The sequence below is a fragment of the Babylonia areolata genome, chromosome 2, assembly GCF_041734735.1.
Source record: "Babylonia areolata isolate BAREFJ2019XMU chromosome 2, ASM4173473v1, whole genome shotgun sequence".
Taxonomy (NCBI): domain Eukaryota; kingdom Metazoa; phylum Mollusca; class Gastropoda; order Neogastropoda; family Buccinidae; genus Babylonia; species Babylonia areolata.
The window spans coordinates 10,504,622-10,528,498 of record NC_134877.1 but is presented as its reverse complement, the minus strand read 5'-3'; the positions used below and the strand labels follow the sequence as shown (position 1 = coordinate 10,528,498).

The window sequence follows — 23,877 nt, the reverse complement described above, 5'->3', positions numbered from 1 at the left end:
GCTTCCCTCTCTCTCTCTCTCTTTCTTCGCCCCCCCCTTCCCTCTCTCTCTCTCTCTCCCCACCTCTCTCCCCTCTCTGTCTGTCTGTTGTTTTTTTCGAGTTGTCTTTTTCTTCGAACGTAGCACTCCCCCTCCACGCCGCCCCCTGCCCCACCTACCCGCCCACCCCTTGATGACGTTGATATCTCACAGTATAAAAGCGGCGCCCACGACACTCCCTAGCCGACTTTAACTCCATCCCCATCATCGGCAGCGACAACAGGCGCGTTGTGGAGATCCCTTGAAGCGACGACACAGACCTCTGGTTCCACGAGTTTCCCCGGGAAGATCGCTTTTCAACTGCCTGTCACAGCGTGCAGCAGTCAGCCAGCAGCCGAGACGAGAAGCTTTGTGGTACCCAACTGCCCCGAACACTGCTAAGGTAGGCCCTGGGGTGTGACTGTTCGTTTCAGACCCTCCTCCCGCCTCTTTTTTTTCACGCTCGTGTGTGTGTGTGTGTGTGTGTGTGTGTGTGTGTGTGTGTGTGTGTGTGTGTGCGTGTGTGTGTGTGTGTGTGTGTGTGTGTGTGTGTGTGTGTGTGTGTGTGTGTGTGTGTGTGTGTGTGTGTGTGTGTGTGTGTGTGTGTGTGTGTGTGCGTTTGTGTGTGTGTTTCCTTCCCTCGCATGTTCGTCTGCTTGTTTGTTCAGATCTGACGTCTCAACAGTAAAAACGACAACAGTTTATGTGAAAATCGCCTGTCCGTCACACAGTTCCAAAGAACTGTGACAGATTTACGGAATGCTTTTTGAATGTCCGCCAGTGCATCGATCATAACCGCTGAGATGTGATTTCTTTTTTTTCTGAAGAAAATCCTGTCTGTTAGTTTTCTTTTCTTTTTTTTTCTTTCCTTTTCTTTTCTTTATTTTTCTCTTCTTCTTCTTCTTCCTTTTTGCTTAAATGTCCGAAATTTTCAAACTGCGAAGGAGTCATTGGGTGTTTGCTCGAGTCTCGGTGGCCGTCGGATTATGACTCACCTCTTCTTTTGAACCGTACGAGGTAAACTTGAACGAAGAGAGAGAGAGAGAGAGTCTGTCTGTGCGTGTGTGTGTTGTGTGAGAAAGTGAGACACAGAGAGAGAAGCCTGCAGTATCAAGCTGGTGTCATCTTCTTTCCGAGCAATTCCCCTTCTGCCAGTTCAAGCGGCAGAATGTATCATTCACCCTGGCAGCCTGGCACGTTGAGCCGAACAAAAATCATTTGGATGACAGGAAACAACAACAAGACATCAATAATGTATTATATCAGTCGACAGTCTGTAGCTTTTACTGTTTACTGTCAAATCAGTTCTCGAGAATCAGAGATACTGACAGTCATCGCGAGACAGAAATGAAAGCAAGCATACACGTAAACAAAACAAAACAAAAACAAACAAACAAACAAACAAAAGACATAGAATAAGAAAAAATACTGATAAAGACAACGAAACCGCAAACAATTAAATACGGGCTATAAAGAGTGGCAAATGCAAAACCCAACAGTTGTGAATCTCTGGGCTTTGATGTCTGCTGGAGTTTCAGATTTATCCACGGCACGCGCAGACAGGAAAAAATATCTCTTCGCTGTAATCGCATCTCTACAACAACAGCAACGACGACAACAACAACAAAACAACAACAGCAGCAACAACAACAAAAAAAGGAAACAATGGAGTCGACAACTTGTATGCGACATACTAAATTCTCGATGTCAGCTAATTACCTTGAGGCTTTCGAAAAATACTTTCTTTTTTTTCAACAGTATCATTATTCGTATTATCATCGTTGTCTTTATTAATGTCTTGTAATACAAAGATATGAATGCACATCCCATTTCCAGAGAGAGAGAGAGAGAGAGAGAGAACTTTATCATTCATCTTACAAGCATTTTTATATTGGTCCTTCACAGAAAATGTAGTTCATTCTGGCAGTTCTTGTAATCTAACTGTTTCGAGCCAAGTGTCTGCAGGTCCTTAATAGTAAAACAAATTAATACTGGACGATGCCATATGCAATGCAGCAATATCCTTCCCAGCAACTCAGGAAAATCATTCCGATTGTCTACACATATTGTGCAATGTTAACAAAATGAAACTGCAGTGCAAAATGCTGGAAGTATAAGCTGAACAAAGAGGCTTTTTGTCCAATATCGAAAGCTGAAAATAACATGTTGATGAAAAAGATGTATAACTAATAGCATTGAATGGGCATGATCAAAGAATGCGTGAGTGATCCCAAATGACATGCAACAGAACTGTACACACACACACACACACACACACACACACACACACACACACACACAGAGAGAGAGAGAGAGAGAGAGAGAGAGAGAGAGAGAGAGAGAGAGAGAGAGAGATTTTGATATCAGTTATTCTGAAACAAAAAAGGAAGAAAACATCATAAGTACTGCCAGAATTCATATAGCAGAAAAATATCAGAATCATCTCCATATATTTGCAGATGGATCTGTTCTTGATGACAAAAATGCTGGTGCTGCTTTCTATATCCCTGCCTTTAAAGTTGAAAAATCTTACTTCATTGGTAAACATCTTTCCATCTTCACGGCTGAGCTAATTGCTATTATACAAGCTCTGAACTACTTAGTGAGCCATCAAATAGTTTGCTCGAAAACAGCATTCTTTGTCGGTTCCAAATCAGTACTTTATGCTCCAGAATTGTTTAGCCTTGAAACAAGACCTGACTTACTTAGTGAGGCAAATCTTTTGGTACATTGTTTGAGGGTTAAAGAGACTGAAGTAAGTTTTTGTTGGGTGCCTTCTCATGTGGGCATTCATGGCAATGAAACTGCTGATAAAGCAGCTAAAAGAGGAGCACAAGATTCAGAAAAATCGTCAAAAATACATGCCGGTCGTTCCGTAAAATAGGCATACACTTTGTTAGAAAAATCAGCATGGGGTCGATTTCATAACCGATGGAAGGAAAAGTTTTTAAAACATAAAGGGACATTATTCCCCGAGAATATTATTAAAGAAAAGATACCGAATCCATCAGCTTGCTATACAAGATTAATAACCTCTACTTTCTTCCGTACAAAACTTGATACGCTGAAGACAAAGTATAGTAAAAATGTTACATGCATCTGTGGTGAGCAGTTCAGCTAGCATCACTGTTTGTCTTACTGTCAGCAGTTACGTACCTTTTTAGAAAGTTATTTCTGACGAGGTTCTTATGGTCGAACTTTCTCAGGCATTAGTTCACAGTCCTATTTCTACATTCCTTTAATGTTCTTCAGAATTGTGTTAATGGTTTCGGATTATTATCAGCGTTATTGAATTGTTACTGTTAAATGTAATTGCATGTTTGTTATGCATTTTTTGGTAGATTTCTACCTTTTCTGTTTTCCTCTTCCCCCCGTACCCCCCCCCCCATTCCCCCTCCCTCCACCCCCACACTTTTTATTTTCATTATTATTATTTTTTAATCGTCTAATATCACTGATAGTGAAAAGACGCTAAACTAAAGAACGAACACACACACACACACACACGCACACACACACACACACACACGGACTATCCTGGTCGTGATCTGGAAGCATTGTCGGGTCTCCTCTGACCGTGCCATAAAGAGGCGACACACTGTTCTCTGTGGAAAGCTGACACAATGGCACCATGGAATGAAGTCTGGGAGAAGCGGCATGAGACATTCACAGAGAACTGGCGGTGCATATGATGAGAATCACAGGCCACGACAACAACTTGCACGCAAACAGACAGACACATGGGAAATGATCCAAATCATTCAAACAAGCAATGCGGTGGTTCAGTAAATGAATAGTAGACCACTGCTTGCCTCTTTTATCCAAGTAGTCCATGCCAGAAAATGAATAATTCATGTGATATGTACCTTAAAGCCTTTTGAACATTGACCAGGCAATGCTCATGAAGACGGCATTTCATCAAAAGGAGAAGAAAAAGACAGAAAGACAGAAAGAAAGAAAGAAAGAAAGAAAGAATGAAGGAATAAATGAAAGGAGAATAATGAATAAATTAAGTAGGATTAAATAAACAAAACAAAATGAAATACTGAATCAAGTTTTAAACAGAATATTTCGCTGAAGAAGAGTCCGAAATGCTTATTGTGGATACGGTAAACGTCCAAGCACACACTGACCGAGTGTTGAAATAAGCTGGCAAAGCAAAACAGCAAAAGAGGAGGAAAGATTGTCACCGTCCTGAAACGTGCTGACCAGTTTAGCTCCAACAGTAACTGTAGTGCCCTTGTGTCCAGAAGTGACCTCCAACCGTCCAGTGGAGGACAAAATAAAATCATGGCAAATATGCAAGCCTTCTTAGTCTCAAGTTAATGATATCACACTCAAGGTACAAGTACTGACCTTAATTAGAATACTGATCAAAACAAAAACATGCTCGAAGTCAGGCTAATTTAACTGATAGGTTATCTCTCTTACTGCAGATAAAACGATAGAAAATTATGAGATTATTTCTTTTAAATCTTGCATTTGCAGGTAGTGTCTATTTCGGACAAAGGTCGTTTGTTTGAAAAAAAACCAAAAAAACCCCAACCTCCCCCAAAAAACAATAACCAAAAACCCAAACCCAAAACAACCTGGCTGTCTGCAGACTTCCAAGCAGTTATTCAATGTAACCGATACGGGCTGCCCTGACACCATGTGTGACCCTATCTGAACATTGCATTGCCGGAATATGCCTCATCAAACTTATAAACGGCGCGTTCAGTCAGCGATAGAGAGAATTATGAAAACACTTTGGAATATATATATATATATATATATATATATATATATATATATATATATATATATATATATATATATATATATATATATAATGCACACAACTCTATTTCGGTGAACACTTCCAAACGAGCCACTCACCCCACACATGCACTACTAGAAGGGAAGAACTGTTACCTTCCGGTCATGGAAGCCTCTTCTACCTTCGAGGAAAAAGCAAAACAAATGTCTGCGGTGTGGTGTTCAGCCAGGTAAATGTCATAGCGTTTTGGAGAAACTGGAAGACTACTAGATACCCAAACACGTGAAGTACAGAACTCATCCACCAGTTTCTACCCCCTCCACCCTGAACCGCCGGTCTGTGAAAGCTCCACAAGGAAGGTCAGGAGTGTATCCACTGAGGGCTGGGTGTACGCCTGACCAGGAACAATAAAAAGTGACCAACATGAAGAAGAGAACAAACTAGACGACTTATTGGTTAATGCAGGTCTGGGCCAGCTTCTGATGACTTGCTGACAAACAAATAACGTTGGGGTGCGTTCCCGCCGTGGGCCTTTGTCCCTTGATTGGAATGCACGGCGTGACTGCTGCCACATGGCTGAGTGTCTGGCCATGTCTGGCTTCTTCAACTTTACTTTCTTTTCACTTTCAGTGAGTGAAATTAGACAGTGTGTGTGTGTGTGTGTGTGTGTGTGTGTGTGTGTGTGTGTCCGCGCGCGTGCATGCGTTTGTGTGTTTAGCTGCTGATGGTGCATGTCTCTCTGTGGTTTCTTCACCTTCTTCGTTCGCGGGTTGCGTCTCCCACGTTCACTCGTGTGTACACGAGTGGGCTGTTACGTATATGAACGTTTTTACCCCGCCATGTAGGCAGCCGTACTCCGTTTTTCGGGGAGGTGTATGCTGTGTATGTTCTTGTTTCCATAATCCACTGAACGCTCACATTGCTTACAGGATCTTTAACGTACGTATTTGATCTTCTCATTGCGTATACACACGAAAGGGGTTCTTGCACAAGCAGGTCTTCACAATTATGTTGACGTGGGAGATCGGAAAATCTCCACCCTTTACCAACCAGGCGCCGTTACCGAGATTCGAACCCGGGATCCTCAGATTAAAAGTCCAACACCTTACCCACCTCACTGTGATTTGACTTATAGGGAATGGATTAACACGCAGATTGGAAACATTTGCCAGCTAACGACAATGAAGATTTGATACAAACGCACGTATTCGTTCTCTCAGTATAATGTACTTAAAACAATCTGAAGAAGAAGAGACACTGCACAGCAAGCTGTAAGCCCACGATTGATTTCTTCCACTTTGTGAGAAGTCGTGGGATTGCGAGAAATCGTGGTCTTCCCCTCCCACGTTTTCTCTCAATTGCGAGAAATCTCATTGTGTGAGAAATCGTGGGAAGTGCCCCTTATTTTAATCAAAAAGATTTCCTTTGTCATCGGAGTTGGGTTCTTGTCTTTTTCCAATGCAAATTTAGGAGAAGAGAGAGAGAGAGAGAGAGAGAGAGAGAGAGAGAGAGAGAGAGGAGAAATGGGAGCGACGATGACGACGATCATGATAATGACAGTGGCGTTACCGAAGACATCAACAGTAGACAGTGAAGTTGATGATACAGTACTGGTTTTAAAAAAAAATTGTATGTGTAGAGTGAGTGAGATGGTGAGTGGGTGAATGAGTGGGTGAGTGTTTTTTTTTTTGTTTTTTTTGTTTGTTTGTGTGTGTGTGTGTGTGTGTGTGTGTGTAAATCTAAGAGAATCAAAAGTTGTATTGATTTGATTAACAAAATGGGCTGAATCTCTCTTCCACCATTACTTTCCAAGATTTCACAATCACACGAAATACAACACTGCGATTTTAGCAACATGACCTTTGCGGTTTTTTTCTTTCTTTCTTTTCTTCTTTTTTTTTTTTTTTTTTTTTTTTTTTGGTTGTTGTTGTTTTTGAATACTTAAATCAAATTTGAAATTGCAGGACTGCTGCTTTTTGAATGACTGTCGGCGGAAAATTTGGTCATCATTGAAATAGTCTGGTCCTTTCATTTTGTTTGAGACGCTGAGGTACTTATTTAGATACTTGCCCAGAAATTACATTTCGTATTCACATTGTTGCTACGAATGGTGGTAGTTCAACCTAAAAGGTGCACGTGTGTGTGCGCATGTAATCATAATACAGCACAACACGGTGTCTGCATTGTAAAGCAGCTCCATTGTGTGTATTTCCAGTGGATAGATATCAGTGCACCGTGTAACTGATGCGTGGGTTAACACAACAGGCACACACATGTTATTGCTGACTCCTCGAAAAAACTTAAATTTCTGTGATATCCCACAGTGTACGTCTTAACCGGTTTTATTAAGTTTGTTTGTTTATTGTAGTACAATTTTGATAAAGTAGGTTTGATTTTGAATTAGGTGTTTCAGTTATGCCTTTCCGAACAAATACATCTTTTCCATGGCTTAGCTTCTTGTTACATAGTGTTGTTGTGACTTGCTTTTCTCCCCGACGGCTGGGCTGGAAACAAGGTGAAAGGACTGAATCATCGCACATCGCCCAGCCAGCTAAAGCCACTCGACGCCTGACCGAGGCACTGGGTTTAAAGTGGATTAATGGCATCTGGTGACTCGTGTCGTTCTTTCTCAACTGGGAGGTGATATCATAGCTCTGTAGTTTTGTGGAGCATGTAGAGATTTCTCCACAACCCCAGTGACACCCCCAGGGAACAGTGAAACTGACAGCGTCCATTACTTACCACTGAACACAATAAAGTCCTCATGTTCTATTCATGATGATTGTGGTTTTCACCACGATCCTCCATTGGATTGTACTGTTGTCTCAGCGACATAGGTGGTAGTGCATAACATTCACGCATGACGCGTCACCGGTTGTTGAACTCGTCTTAAGATGTTGACAGTGTGCCTTTAGGGCACGTGCTAATGATATACCATGAGTAGCTTATTAGACGTGTCATATTGAGTTGAACGTTTTTAATATATTTTATGTTTCTATGTATTTGCATTGTCTATTCTTCCTTTCTTTGTTTTGATACTCGTTCAGTTCATGCCGATATGGACATCGATAAGAGTGCAGTTGAACGAACCATTCACCTTTGTTCTTAATTAAGTTCAGGTTGTCCGATGCTGGGGTCTTTGTTCTTAATTAAGGTCAGGTTGTCCGATGCTGGGGTCTTTGTTCTTAATTAAGGTCAGGTTGTCCGATGCTGGGGTCTTTGTTCTTAATTAAGGTCAGGTTGTCCGATGCTGGGGTCTTTGTTCTTAATTAAGGTCAGGTTGTCCGATGCTGGGGTCTTTGGTCTGTGCACTCATACATGAGACCCGCAAAGAAAGAGGAAAGTTTGTGTGTGTGCGTGCGTGCGTACGTGCTTGTGTATGTATGTTTGGTTTTTTTGTTTGTTTGTGTGTGTGCGTGTGTGTGTGTGTGTGTGTGTGTGTGTGTGTGTGTGTGTGTGTGTGTGTGTGTGTGTGTGTGTGTGTGTGTGTGATGAGGGTGGGGGAAGAGAGAGGGAGGGAAAGAGAGAGAGGTGGGGATATGAAATGAATGGTATGGTCAGTACACGTTTTCACAGACCTGCACGCACACACTAGAGAAAAAAAGAAAAAAAAGAAAACGGCTCCGCTGATTTTTGGCAATGAACACAAAAATAAAAACAGAGAATAAATAAACAATTGGTCATTCAGTCAGTGACATGACTTCGACAAACGACAGGACCTCACGTCCCAACCACACCTCTTTTTAACAGCAAAGATTCATCGAACAATGATTTTAGTTAGAATAATCACTGATGCTGTTTACGATGTCCTGCAGGCTGTCTGTGAGCCTGTATGTCTACAGTGTCGTAGTTCTTTTCTCAGTGTGTGTGTGTTTGGGAGATGAGGTTTGGTTCATGCTTCTTCTTTTTCAGAAGACAAGCACCCTTTTGGTGAATCTTGATCCGAAACTGGGACACCCCCCCCCCCCCTCCATCCATCCACCCCTTCTCGGCAATACTCTCAGATCTTCAAGTCATGTGACTTCTGCTGAGAACCTTCAATCAGTGATCCATACAAACCAGTTTTTTTCTTCCTGCTGATTCCAGCACCGTTTCCCCCGCATTAGAAAAGGGTGATCATTATGATAGCTTGTGTTCACGTGTCTCAGATATCCATGTCGTGTATTCCGGACTCTGCCTCTGATCACGTCAGGCTTCATTGTCAAAACCTGCAGCCTAAGACTTACCATCGCCACTCCTTCCTCTCTGAAAAGCAGACTCATTATCCACACCTGCGCACCCCCTCGAAAATTAATGCTACTCTGGTAATTGACATGAGCTGAGGCTTTCATAGATGGCAGAGGGCAGCAGAATGAGTGCTGTGGCACTCCGTCATGTCATTGTGTCATCTGCTCTGACGACTGCTGTGTCGTTAGCTCTCCCCAAAGTTGGCCACTTCAGTAATTGGCGCACGCCTCTCCGTCTGTCCCACATTTCCTCCACGCTGAAGAAAAATTGGAATCTTTTTTTAAAGCAGGTTTTTTTCCTTCATCACTCATGATCTTCAGACTCGTTCTATATATTCTTGGAAAGAGTCAGCCTCATGCACAGAATAATCTGCCCCCCCCCCCTCTCTCTCTCTCTGACATTGCACACACATGTAGGTAAACACACACACACACACACACACACACACACACACACACACACACACACACACACACACACACACACACACACACACACACACACACACACACACATCCGCATTTGAGCATGCGCTCATACGAACGCACGCACAACCCACACATTCTTACCCGCTCTCTTTTTTTCATTTTCATCTTTCTATATTGCCGTAAGCGAGGAAGTATTGACAAAGTTCTTTGCTTGACAAAATATATTGTTTCAGAATCCTACTTTGTCCAAGAGCGTGAATTTCTTCTTCATTAATTCATTCATTCATAGCCATGACTTATCTTTGTTGTCATTATTTTTTGTGCATTTTAATTGATAACTCACTGCACTATGCAAGGTCTTGATTATAGGACATTCCATTCCATCCAAAGGAAATGTCTGTATATAGTATTTCATTTCCTTTTGCCGCTTAATCAAACAGGGTCTTCTTTTTCTACATTTTCACATAAACTATACTTCTTGTTCAGGAATTGGTCATGCATTCTATTGCACTGTGTCGTATAATGTATTGTATTACATTTGACAAAACAGTTTTGTCTGTGTAACATTCAGTCTGTCCCCCCCACCCCCACCCACCGAGCACATCGCTATAATGAGGTGCCACCTTTTTTTCTTCCTGTAAATGTATTTGTTTCCTATGTAAGTGAATTTTTCTGCCGAATTGTTGCCGTAAGTTCTTTTACGTACGCTAAGTATCGTTCCATCCGAATGACTAGCGTCCAGACCACAACTCAAGGTCTAGTGAAGGAGGAGAAATACTGGAGGGTTTGAGATTCGAACGTCAGCACTCCGATTCTCTCGCTCCATTTGGCAGTTATCACTGGGCTCTCACTGCACACTGTCTACATTCTGACATATACCTAACTGGGCTATCACTGCACACTGTCTACATTCTGACATATACCTAACTGGGCTATCACTGCACACTGTCTACATTCTGACATATACCTAACTGGGCTATCACTACACACTGTCTACATTCTGACATATACCTAACTGGGCTATCACTGCACACTATCTACATTCTGACATATACCTAACTGGGCTATCACTGCACACTGTCTACATTCTGACATATACCTAACTGGGCTATCACTGCACACTGTCTACATTCTGACATATACCTAACTGGGCTATCACTGCACACTATCTACATTCTGACATATACCTCGTATATCTGTTTTCTATGCTTTTGTTGTTTGCATATTGTCAGTTCTGAATGTAAGAACTTACTATGTACAATAACAGTATGTAAAAGTTTACCGTGCTCAATAAAACTATGAAATGATTTACCACCTCAGCGTGTCTACATCGTCTGCTTACAGGAAAACAACAAATACTGTGATTCATTTGTAATCACTGATATGAATTTGCATCAAATATATTAATTCATTACAGTTCTTCTTTTTCTTCTTCTTCACAAAATGAAATTAACAATTTCAATGTAAGTTTTAGTTTATAGGCGTCGTCAGAGCGAGCATGCTGGTCCATATGCGCCACACCACACCTTCTAACAGAAAATAGGCAGACGCCTGACCTTCGCATCGAGTTGCTCTGATTTAATGTAAATTTTCGATGAGAGAAATCAGTTTATCCCGGAAATATGTAGTCTTTTCGTGAAAAACAAGTATGTTGCTAAATCATGATTCAGTATTATATCATCTGGTGTATATCAACCAGATATGAAATTCGACGAATTTTCCTTATATCATAAATACAAGACAGTATTTTATGCCATTAGCTACACCTCAGCAGGCCATTTTGAATTAACAGCACTCCAAAACACAGGCTACACATAAACGTGTCTCTTCACAAAAAGAACGTCTTTTTTTCCGCCAACATTACATAAAAATCGAATGACAGTTATTTGTTGAAAAACGTGTTTCTTTAACCTAATTCACATGTATTCTGCCGTGGGCTTTAATAACTCGTGACTTTTTGTACCAGTTTATGATCTGCATACAAACGCAATGAAAACAGCAACAACAAACGAGCATGCAATAAAAAAAGAAACGGGGAAAAAGCTTTACCGTTAAAGAAAAAAAGCTAAAATTTCTGTGTGACAAAAGTTTGATGGTGAATATTTCTGTGGTTATTCGGCCTGAATGTGGACCCATATTAAACTCTTTTTTTTCAGTCATGGAGCATATCATTCAATGATCTATTACATTTTTACTCGTCTGTGGACATTTTCTTGCTGGACTTAGTGTTCGGAGTATGTAATGATATGTCAGGGTTTTAAATTGACCAAGTGTGTTTTTGCACATGTATATAGCATTGTTTGTAAAGGGCATTTAGTTCAGCACAATGCTTGTAGGTGACTCGTATTGCTGGCATTTTGAAGTCCTTCGAGGTCACTCCCTCATTTCCACCAAAACACTCATCAACATGCACGTGCGACAATACCACATCTTATGTATATTTACAAATGTAGAGATGCTCTTCATAACTGCTTTCTGTCGTAGAAAAAGTCACGCTGACACAACATCTTCACTTGCATCCCGAATGTAGAATTTTATAATGAAGTGTACTGACAACAACAACAACATCATCAAATTAAACGAAGTAAAAAGAAATAAAAGATTAAACAAAGAAACAAACAGACTGGAAGAGGAATTCTAGAAAAAAAAAAAAAAAAAATGAATGAAAATACTTTTGTAAACTGACCTTAATAATTTTGGTATCATGAATGATGTTGGTAGATCTTGGAATGTTTCGTATTTTGCTTCCAAATAAATCAAAACCCGTTTTTAGAATGCAATATTTTATTTCTTTATACACAACATGATAACTCTAAGAAATGTGTCTGAATTTCATATCTATCTTTAAACTGTCGATATGTCATGAATTTTCCATCTGGTTACACTAACTCTGCAACATGAAATATACCCCCTTTCAAACTTAAAAAAAAGAAGATATTATTGTTTTCCTATCAATTTTTTATCAGTTAAAATACTGTCATTATGGCAAATGTTTTCAGCCATTAAATCAGTAGACTCTCTTAAGCTAACTTCACTAGCATATTCTTTGTATGCTTCGAAAGTATCTTTCCAAAAAAATGTTTAATTCGAGCTCGTCCAGCCATATTTGCCAAATCTTTAATTAGGGACATAACTTTTCTATTATATATGTACCCTTGTAAGTACCAAGTAACGCTTTTCTTATCCATGAAATTTTCAGCGATTGAGGAAAATGTCAGATGGAAGGATAGCCAAAGCCTCCAAATCTTAGGTGTTTAAATACTGTTTTTCAGCAGTCCTATCCTGTTTGATGCTTCATACGAAATTAACATTTTTTTCTGAAATCATCTGTCAATTCATTCGGAGGGTTTGGTAACAGAATCCAAAGGTGAATCAGTTTTGACAAGATTTTTTTTAACTGACACTCTATCAACAGGCTTGATGTTTCTTTTAAGCCACATTGTAAAAAAAAAAGCGGTTTCACTTGTGAGAATTTAGCAGTGTGATTCAATTCAATATATCTGACTAAATCACCTGTAAACCATATTCGCAATATTTTGCATTGTCTAGAGTTTCAATCAAATTTGAAGTGGGGCATATATCTGGTATTGAAGACGTTTTATTTCCTAGCCGTATTACCTTTTTTTTCAATATTCAAATACAACCCGGAAACTGATCCAAACATAAATGGTGTTTTTATTGTTTGTTCAAAAGACGTTCTATACTCTTCGTTAATCAGCTGTGTATCACCTGCAAATTAACTTATCTTGCGTTCTATGTTGTAAATGTTTATTCCTTTCATTTTCGTGTTCTCTCTCATCATTATCGCTAGAATTTCTACTGAAAGTATGAACAGGTAAGGCGACACTAGATATCCCTGCCTGCATCCCCTAAATATCATACAAGATTTGATTCCTTTATGGGACGTCTTAATCCAGTGGTAATTATCTTCACCAAAACCAAATGATTCCAATACCTTAAGCATAATTTTCCAATCTAGTGTGTCGAAGGCTCTTTCAAAATCTACGCATATCATCATTCCAGGTGACTGGTCTGCTTTCAAATAGTCTATAATGTCGTAAATAAGTCTAATGTGGTCACCACTATACCTAATAGCCACGAAACCCATTTGGTCTTCATTAACTTGAAAAATACTCTCTTTTTTAATTCTATTTGCTATAGGTGAAGAACCTATTCTGTAAATTGCATCAAGCAAGGCCATACGCCGCCATATCAAACGTAGCGGCAAAGATTACTAATGGGAAGTTCTCCCACTTTTAAACTCATTGCAGAAACTCACTTCGGCTTGTCGACTTCTTTTATTGTTTTATTTATTTATCTTTTTTACTCTTTGCTTTGTTTGTTTGCTTGCTTGCTTATTTGATTTGCCAAAATTATGTTGGCTAATGACTTCATTTCACATTCCATGTCTTCAGTCTTTCCTAATTCATTTCAATGGAGGCATGACAGCAAGTTTTGAAAGACTTGGCTCTTCAGCCAGTTCCGAAACAAAACACACAAACACCCACACCCTCTCCCTCCTACAGACGCTGAACATGATCTACACCATCCAAGCTTTCAGGATATGCGGTTCCGAAAACTCAGGTCAGTCCTGTCATGGCGTGGCTTAAAAATGGAGCTGTTTATGAAGTGACAAGGCTGGGAAGGAGAGGTGAGGAAGAGGGGTCGGCTTCACAAACAGCTGACGTGTCTGTAACTGACGATCATTGCTGCAGACGCAGGAAGTGATTATCAGTAATCCGAAAACTAATAAGCTAATAATTGTGACCATGTGGTTCCCTTGGAAACAGCTCTAATCAGAAATCAGTTTTACTGTCCTTTGGCTTATCTTGTGACAGTCGCTTCCTGACTGAGGAACACGAAAACATACACACACGTCAGCACCGACACTTACGTACGCACACACATACGCGCGCGCGCGCGCACACACACACACACACACACACACACACACACACACACACACACACACACACACACACACACACACACACACACACACACATACACACACACACGGGCGCACACACGTAGTACACCATCAGTTCAACCATCACCGACCAACTCAACAGCAATGCAGCAGCAGAATTAACAATGACGGCAAGAGCATAAGCAACAGCACCACCATCAACAATTACCACGATGACAACCGGCACACCTGAGGGTGGGCTTTTTTGTTCAGGGCTAACTGAGAGTGTTCTACTAGGAACCCAGCCCACCTTCCAGTATGTGACACCCCCCACCCCTCAACTCCAAGACCCCCACACACCCACCCACCACCACCACCACCACCACCTACACTGAACCGCCACCCCCTCCTCCCCTGATATGTTATTGTCGCTACTGTCATGCTTGATTGGTTGAATAGGTGTCATGGTAACCGACAGTGATCAATTACGTATGTTAGAGGTTTAAATGCGTGATGCGGAGAGGGTGTGGATGGATGAGTGAACAGTAGCAGGAACACACAAAAAGAAAACCATCAACTAATCAGTGGACTATTATTGCACAACGACGCCTTTCCAGCCCAACGGCAGATGCTTTAAAACCAACATCAAAATGCGTGTTCTGACCGTTCGTGTGTGTGTGTGTGTGTGTGTGTGTGTGTGTGTGTGTGTGTGTGTGTGTGTGTGTGTGTGTGTGTGTGTGTGTGTGTGAAGAGAGGGAGAGGAAGAGAGATGCTGAGGCCAATACAGAAAGTGAGAGAGACACATAGACAGACACACAGAGATAGATAGATAGAGAGACAGAGTGTGAGAGAGAGAGAGAGAGAGAGAGAGAGAGAGAGAGAGAGAGAGAGAGAGAGAGAGAGAGAAATCATTATGGCGTGAAAGGAAATGAAAACAGAGAGAGAGAGAGAGAGAGAGAGACGGGGTGAGGGGCAGGAGCAGGAGGGGGAGGAGAGAATGCGAATGTGAAATGTTTATTCAGATTTCTGTATTCTGTGCTTCTGTATTTCTCTTTTTATCACAACAGATTTCTCTGTGTGAAATTCGGGCTGCTCTCCCCAGGGAGAGCGCGTCGCTACAATACAGGGCCACACGTTCCTTTTTGTATTTTTTCCTGCGTGCAGTTTGATTTGTTTTTCATATCGAAGTGGATTTTTCTACAGATTTTTGCCAGGAACAACCCTTTTGTTGCCGTGGGTTCTTTTACGTGCGCTAAGTGCATGCTGTACACGGGACCTCGGTTTATCGTCTCATCCGAATGACTAGCGTCCAGACCACCACTCAAGGTCTAGTGGAGGGGGAGAAAATATCGGCGGCTGAGTCGTGATTCGAACCAGCGCGATCAGATTCTCTCGCTTCCCAGGCGGACGCGTTACCTCTAGGCCATCACTCTAGGCCTAAGCCCTTAACTGAAGGGGAAATCATATACAAAACAAGCAACCAAGATTAGGATAACACAGTGTCTAGTATTTGTTTTTAAAATAATTATTGTCGTGAAAATTCTCATCTTGATACTATTATTTAAGTTACAGCCGTACGTAATCGTTTCAAAGCACAGTAAATGTAGAACGCAGCATTACGTAAAACAATCTCATTTCTAGATGACATAAGAAAAATGAAATCTAAAGCAACATGGCCACTATAAAACTTAGGCTGAGAGAAAGACATAGACACAGAAACAGAGAGTGACCATGAGCAAACGGAGACAGAACAGATGAAGACAGAGACGAGCCATGCTGTTCATCACAGGGAATAAAACGTCATCATCAGGCCAACGAATTACCGCCGCCTGCCTGTGTGACAAAAGAGGACTGTCAGCGACAAACAGCGCCGAAAGAGCGATAGAAATCCTCCTTTATCAACCCGCCGTTCCCCGACACTGGCCATCATTAACAACCACCACGTTACATCTCTGTGGCCCTGCACCGTCCATCATTACCATGCCAACGGAAAACTTTATCCTGGGTCGTGCGGGTCCACTTTTTCTTTTAGTTTGTTAACGTTTCAAATCGATTGTCGAAAAAAAAAATCTCACAAACCATAAACCAACAACAACAATAATGAAAAAAAAAAAAAAAAAAAAAAAAGGAAAAGGGGAAGAAGAAACCGTTTCCTTGAATTACGATGTAAATAGATTCAGTTCGTAGACCAAAGTGATAAAAAAGAAGAACAAAAAGAGAGATCGATAGATAGATTAACTGACTGACTGATATGACACAAAACCAAACCAGGATATAGTGTAAGTGAATGGAAAAAAACACAAAAAAACAACAACAAAAACCACCCGTTCAGTTTCTGACAATGAAACTATCGGTGGCTGTAGATGTTGAAAATATTCTATCTCTGGCTGAACGTGTGTTAGGTATCACAAGAAATATTTCTCGTTCAAAGTGTCTACAAAACATGGAATATGGGCAGAGAAGGTCGTGCCTCCTTCTCTCATGAACGACTGTGCAAGCCCGGGACAGATGTTCGCCCCACAATGCGATTCCCCAGCACCCACACACCCACCATTATATTGTTTGATTCCTCCTTAGGACGAGGGCTGGATGTAACACACACACACACACACACACACACACACACACACACACAACAACAACAACAACAACAACAACAACAAAAAAGCCAGCAACAACAAAAACAAACTAAAAACAACATTTCTTTGCTCATCTATTATCCTCGCTTAAAGATTTCGTTTAGTCTTGATTAAGATCGTGTGGGAACGACATTTGACACCGACAGCATTAAGGTTCACAAATAATATAGCCTGTTGTTCTTTCTGTCCTTGTTTTTCTGTCGTTTTATTCAGTGTTCTTCTTCCGTTGTTTTCTTCTTTTCTTTACCCCCCCCCCCCCCCCCCCCCCGCCCCCATTCTTTTCTTTCTTTCTTTCTTTCTTTGTCCTTTCCCTCCCTTCTTTCATGACAACACTAAGCACAGCCTGTCGTGCTGCCGGAACATGTTTTCTTCTTCTCCTTCTTCTGCGTTCGTGGGCTGCAACTCCTACGTTCAATCGTATATACACGAGTGGGCTTTTATATGTTTGACCGTTTTACCTCGCCATATAGGCAGCCATACTCCGTTTTGCGGGGATGTCCATGCCGGGTATGTTCTTGTTTCCATAACCGACCGAACGCTGACATGGATCACAGGATCTTTAACGTGCGTATTTGATCTTCTGATTGCGTATACACACGAAGGGGGTTCAGGCACTAGCAGGTCTGCACATATGTTGACCTGGGAGATCGGAAAAATCTTCACCCTTTACTCACCAGGCGCCGTCACCGAGATTCGAACCCGGGGCCCTCAGATTGAAAGTCCAACGCTTTAACCATTCGGCTATTGCGCCCGTCGGAACACGTTTCCAAACGGTTTTTGACTGATTTATTCCCTCGCTGATCACAGGTGACAAAACCACTGCAGTCTTGCGTATTTTGATAAATATGTTCTACCAGCTTTCCCCCAGCACACCCACCCCTCAAGATCTGCTGGAGGGTCGCATGGCCTTTCAACTGACAGAAAAAGTGCGGCATGTAAGGCTCTTATACAAGACACTGCACAATTACTAGTCGTTGATGAGAGGATATGAACTGAGGCCATATACATTTTGCGCACGTGAAAGTACCCACGGCAAGGAAACAGTTGTTCCTGTCAAAAAATTTGTGGAAAAAAGTCCACATTGATAAACAAATTTGAATACGCAAAGGGCGATAGGAAATGGATGGTGTTGTATTGTGGCTGTTCCTCACGTATAAGATCCTGGAATATTTCTAACCATGAAACAATGCAATACCATACAATACCATGCAATACCCTCAACAGAAAATAATGTTACGTGGAAAAATATATATGATGCATCAAAATACAATACAGTACAATACACCACACTTTCACCCTGAAATTTTCAAAACATAAATATTACAATACAATACATTTGTTTAAAAAAAGCAACAGATAGTGAAAACAGAATGTAAACACAGGCAGACAGCACAGATTGCAAATGTTTATTCTAAAAACCCATCCAGATTCAGTATGTATTCAGTTGTATTTGGGAGAAACAGAATTTCATCCTCTCGGTGACAAGACAGACTGTCACCATGGACACTGGAGGGAAAAAAAATCACCCAAAAAACAAACAAAAAACAACAGAAAAAAAACACCAACAACAACCAAACAAACAAAAGAAAAAGAAAAGAAAAGAAAAGAAAGAAAAGATAAGAAAAGAAAAAGAAAAGAAAAAAGATGAATTAACAAAGAAACAGAAAAAAGAAGAACAAATATCTGTCCCCAGCGTGAACTGGGTTGGCTGAGTCATACCGGTGACAGACAGACAGACACACACACACACACAGAGACAGACAGAAGACAGAGACAGGGAGAGACAGAGAGATTGGAAAACAGGCAGATAGAGAGAAAAAGAGGGTGGATGAGACAGAGACAGACGGAGTGACACTGAGACAGAGAGAGACATGAAGGACAGAGAGAGAGACATGAAGGACAGAGAGAGAGACATGAAGGACAGAGAGAGAGAGAGACATGAAGGACAGAGAGAGAGACATGAAGGACAGAGAGAGAGAGACATGAAGGACAGAGAGAGAGACATGAAGGACAGAGAGAGAGACATGACGGACAGAGAGAGAGAGACATGAAGGACAGAGAGAGAGACATGAAGGACAGAGAGAGAGACATGAAGGACAGAGAGAGAGAGAGACATGAAGGACAGAGAGAGAGACATGAAGGACAGAGAGAGACATGAAGACAGAGAGAGAGACATGAAGGACAGAGAGAGAGAGAGACATGAAGGACAGAGAGAGAGACATGAAGGACAGAGAGAGACATGAAGGACAGAGAGAGACAGGAAGGACAGAGAGAGACATGAAGGACAGAGAGAGACATGAAGGACAGAGAGAGAGAGACATGAAGGACAGAGAGAGACAGGAAGGACAGAGAGAGAGACATGAAGGACAGAGAGAGACATGAAGGACAGAGAGAGAGACATGAAGGACAGAGAGAGAGACATGAAGGACAGAGAGAGAGAGAGACATGAAGGACAGAGAGAGAGAGACATGAAGGACAGAGAGAGAGACATGAAGGACAGAGAGAGAGAGAGACATGAAGGACAGAGAGAGAGAGAGACATGAAGGACAGAGAGAGAGAGAGAGAGACATGAAGGACAGAGAGAGACATGAAGGACATAGAGAGAGAGAGAGAGAGAGAGAGACATGAAGGACAGAGAGAGACATGAAGGACAGAGAGAGAGACATGAAGGACAGAGAGAGAGAGAGATGAAGGACAGAGAGAGAGAGACATGAAGGACAGAGAGAGAGAGACATGAAGGACAGAGAGAGACATGAAGGACAGAGAGAGAGACAGAGAGAGACAGAAAGAGCAGTTAAAAAAGCAAGTGTGTGGTTGGTGGTCAGTGTGTCCAACGTTTGCTGACTGGTCAGACTGGTGGACATGCATGGCTTTCTTTCCTTTCCTAAAATGGATATGGATATTTGTCCCCTGATTGAGTAAAGGATCCACAGACACCATGTTAAAAGCTACATCATTTCACAAGATAAGCCAAGGCGTGTTTCTTTCAGGAAAGCTCGTGGTGGTACATGAAACTTTAACATATTTCACGGAACTAATACAAAATATTTGGTAACATTTGGCATTGTGATCACAGTCAGTTCCAATGGACATACCAATTGGTCGTTTTAGCGATATTAGCAGGAAGGAAAAACAACTATGTATTGGCAACAATCAAAAGATTCATCATTATTCACTGCTTATGTGCTTTGTTTATCAAGGTAACTCAGAATGCATGTGCTCAGCAATCCATAGTTTGTCTCGGTCGGTTCAGAAAATGGGAGTTGGTGTTGCTGTCTCGGTGAATTTGATGGAAAAACAGCCACGTGGTGAAGCCTGTACCAACCCCGTTCTCCAGCATGCATATAATTAAACAAAACAGGAAAGTTCACAAAATGATCTGACTCTTTGCGACGTTTTTTCTTTTATCTTCAAAAACAACAACAACAACAACAACTTTTGTTGTGACTCCATATCATTCGGGCCACAACAAGAATCAGATTTTTTTTTCTCTGTTCCTCTATCAGCCAAGTCCATTTAACATTTTCCGTCAATTTTCTTTTGAATCAAACGTCTTTGAGAAACGGTAAGTGTTCTGGCTTGGAAAATCCACTTTCCTCCAGATTGTATTATCATTTTTAACAACAATGTCTTCCTAAATGTTGGTTTTTTGCTCACTATCTAAACAATTTGCGTGCATCAATGACGGTTGTGTAGTTAACTCACTCAGTACGGCCAGTCCTCTCTTCTCCTCTACACAGACCCCTCGGATGTCCAGTGGGTGTCTCAATGACCCAACCTTTAGCTTCCGTCGTCAGAATTGTGGTATTCTTTGTCAACATTCACCTCTTCAGTATTGGAGCCTTCCGCTTGCAATATTTTGATGATGGTAATTGGGGTGAAACGCTGTTAACGTCGTCTCTTTCGCCGTTCGTATGGAGAGAGTTAAAGTGTAAGTTTTCTTGTCCTTAGTGCGGGACAACACTTTAAAAAGCGAAACATAACAAACTTGCCACTGTTTTGTATCCAACACTTTAAGGAATTGCTACTTATCTTCTTTTGAAGACCACACCTAGATAACATCGAACATATTTTCTTCATTGAACGACTATCGAAGGATCTTGACCTATTTTCTTCAGTGTACGGCGATATAAGGAGCATGGTACACACAGTTTTTACTGGCCACAGCGAATGAGAAATGTGTCACGTCAGGCGCTGATTGTCTCTGCTGTCCAGTGTATCGTCAGAACCGAAGAAACTACGAGTGGCTGTATGTCTTTTCATTCCTCCATGCAACACGTAGATTTCTTGTTCTTTTGATTAAACATTCTTTCTTTCCTTCTTTCTGTCTGTCATTTTAGTTTCTTTTGATTTCTTTTCTTTCTTTCTTTTTTCTTTTTGTTGTTCGACCCCACTTTTTATCTTATTATTTTTTCTACAGTCAGTTGTGCAGTTGCCGCGAATGTGATGAATAAAGTGTTTTGAATTGAAAATTGACTTCATTGGAATTGAACGTCTTTCGTTGTTTTGTGTCATCCATTCTTTCTTTCTGTGTTTCTCTCTTTCTCCTTTTCTTTCTTTCTTACATACTTTATTTCACATCATTCTTCTTCCTGTCTTTCTGTCTTTCATTCTTTCTTTCTTTATGGCAATTATTTCTTTTTTCCTTCCTTTCCTGTATATTTCATTCTTCCTTGATTCCCTTTCTTCCTTCCTTCTTTTGAATCTATTTTCTAACTCTCGTTTATTTTCCCTTCTTCTTTTCCGTGGGATGTCACATCACATAACATTACGTGTGTGTGTGTGTGTGTGTGTGTGTGTGTGTGTGTGTGAGTGTAATTGTTGCCGTTGTTGATTTCGTGTTTGGTTGTCCATCATTAATTTCAGCTGTCAACACAGCGGGATGAGCCAGTACTGGTTGTGTTAGGTTTATTTATTGAGTCATTAGATACATCACAAAGGTTGGATGTTTGATTTTATTTCGTTTTAAACTACTTTGAACTTCATATTGTTTGTAGACAAGTCACTGGAGCTTACTTTTTAAGATGCAAAAAACTGAGGCAGGTATTAAAAAAAAAAGACAAAAAAAACCGTGTGCATAGTCTTACAAATGTTGGAAATGTTGGAAAGTAGAAATCGTGATGTGATTAAACCTGGCTTGGAGTTGTTTCGTCCAAAGGAAGTCTCAACAGGACATTACTGGCTGGAACATCAGCAACCAAATATTTTGGAGTGAATGATTTTAAAATGATTTCTACACAAGAATGAAATATTTAGAATCAATGCGACTGAGACACAATTAGAATACGAACACATCTAGAATCATTTCAGTCTTGTGTTATCCGATGGTACTGCATTTATGCCAGCAGACAATTTAGAACAAATAAATATAAAACTGATATCAGTCATTACTAAACTTTTCTTTTAATCTGCTACGTTCACCATATCTGAATTGCACTTTCTATCTTTTAACCTGAATAACTATCAATGTTTTTACTTAGGAAAAAAAGAGTTTTGAATAAATATGTCGAGTAAGGTGATATATTTTTTATTTGTGGCTCCGATCATTACAGTCATCTACATGTTAGAATACAAGAATGAAAGAAATTACTGCTGTTAAAAGTCGACTTTATCAATACTATGCCACAAATACTGCAGTCTGCAAAAATATTGTACGATCAGAACATGAAGAAGAAAATGGAAGAAAGATGTGGAAAGAACAAATAGGACAAACGGGCAAAAGGGAGAGACAGAGAGAGAGAGACACAGAGAGAGACATAGAGAGAGAACGCTAAAGAAACCCGAAAGAAAACAAACAAATGAAACAGAACATGGCCTCATATCAAAAGACATCACACACAGTCCAAATAGTTGTGTTTGCTTGTCCAAAGTGAAAAACAGGTAGTTTGACTTGAACTCCAGAGGACTTCTTGCGTTTATGGTACGACTCTGTCTAGGCCTTTATATCCGCCATTAAAAAAGAAAGAGGCCCAGAGAGAAATGGAGAGACGGGGGAGAGGGATGGGGAAGAGAGGGATGGGGAAGGGAAGGCGGGGAGAGGGATGGGGAAGAGAGGGATGGGGAAGGGAAGGCGGGGAGAGGGATGGGGAGGAGAGGGATGGGGAAGGGAAGGCGGGGAGAGGGATGGGGAGGAGAGGGATGGGGAAGGGAAGGCGGGGAGAGAGATGGGGAAGGGAAGGCGGGGAGAGGGATGGGGAAGGGAAGGCGGGGAGAGGGATGGGGAGGAGAGGGATGGGGAAGGGAAGGCGGGGAGAGGGATGGGGAGGAGAGGGATGGGGAAGGGAAGGCGGGGAGAGGGATGGGGAAGAGAGGGATGGGGAAGGGAAGACGGGGAGAGAGATGGGGAAGGGAAGGCGGGGAGAGGGATGGGGAAGGGAAGACGGGGAGAGGGATGGGGAAGACAGGGATGGGGAAGGGAAGACGGGGAGAGGGATGGGGAGGAGAGGGATGGGGAAGGGAAGACGGGGAGAGGGATGGAGAAGGGAAGACGGGGAGAGGGGTGGGGAAGAGAGGAGCGGGGAGAGGGATGGGGAAGAGAGGGGTGGGGAGAGGGATGGGGAAGAGAGGGACGGGGAGAGGGATGGGGAAGAGAGGGACGGGGAGAGGGGTGGGGAAGGGGAGACAGGGAGAGGGACGGGGAGAGGGATGGGGAAGAGAGGGACGGGGAGAGGGGTGGGGAAGAGAGGGACGGGGAGAGGGGTGGGGAAGAGAGGGACGGGGAGAGGGGTGGGGAAGAGAGGGACGGGGAGAGGGATGGGGAAGAGAGGGACGGGGAGAGGGGTGGGGAAGAGAGGGATGGGGAAGAGAGGGACGGGGAGAGGGGTGGGGAAGAGAGGGACGGGGAGAGGGGTGGGGAAGGGGAGACAGGGAGAGGGATGGGGAAGGGGAGACAGGGAG

General features: G+C 41.9%; 1 protein-coding gene across 1 annotated transcript in view; it reads left to right on the top strand.

Moving 5' to 3' along the window:
* The first annotated feature begins 259 nt into the window (after positions 1-259).
* LOC143278997 (cerebrin prohormone-like) overlaps positions 260-23,877 on the top strand; it is a 38,449-nt gene continuing 14,831 nt past the window's right edge. The window contains exon 1 of the mRNA XM_076583319.1: positions 260-421. The gene's annotated coding sequence lies outside the window, so the exon portion shown is untranslated. The remainder of the gene's footprint in view (positions 422-23,877) is intronic.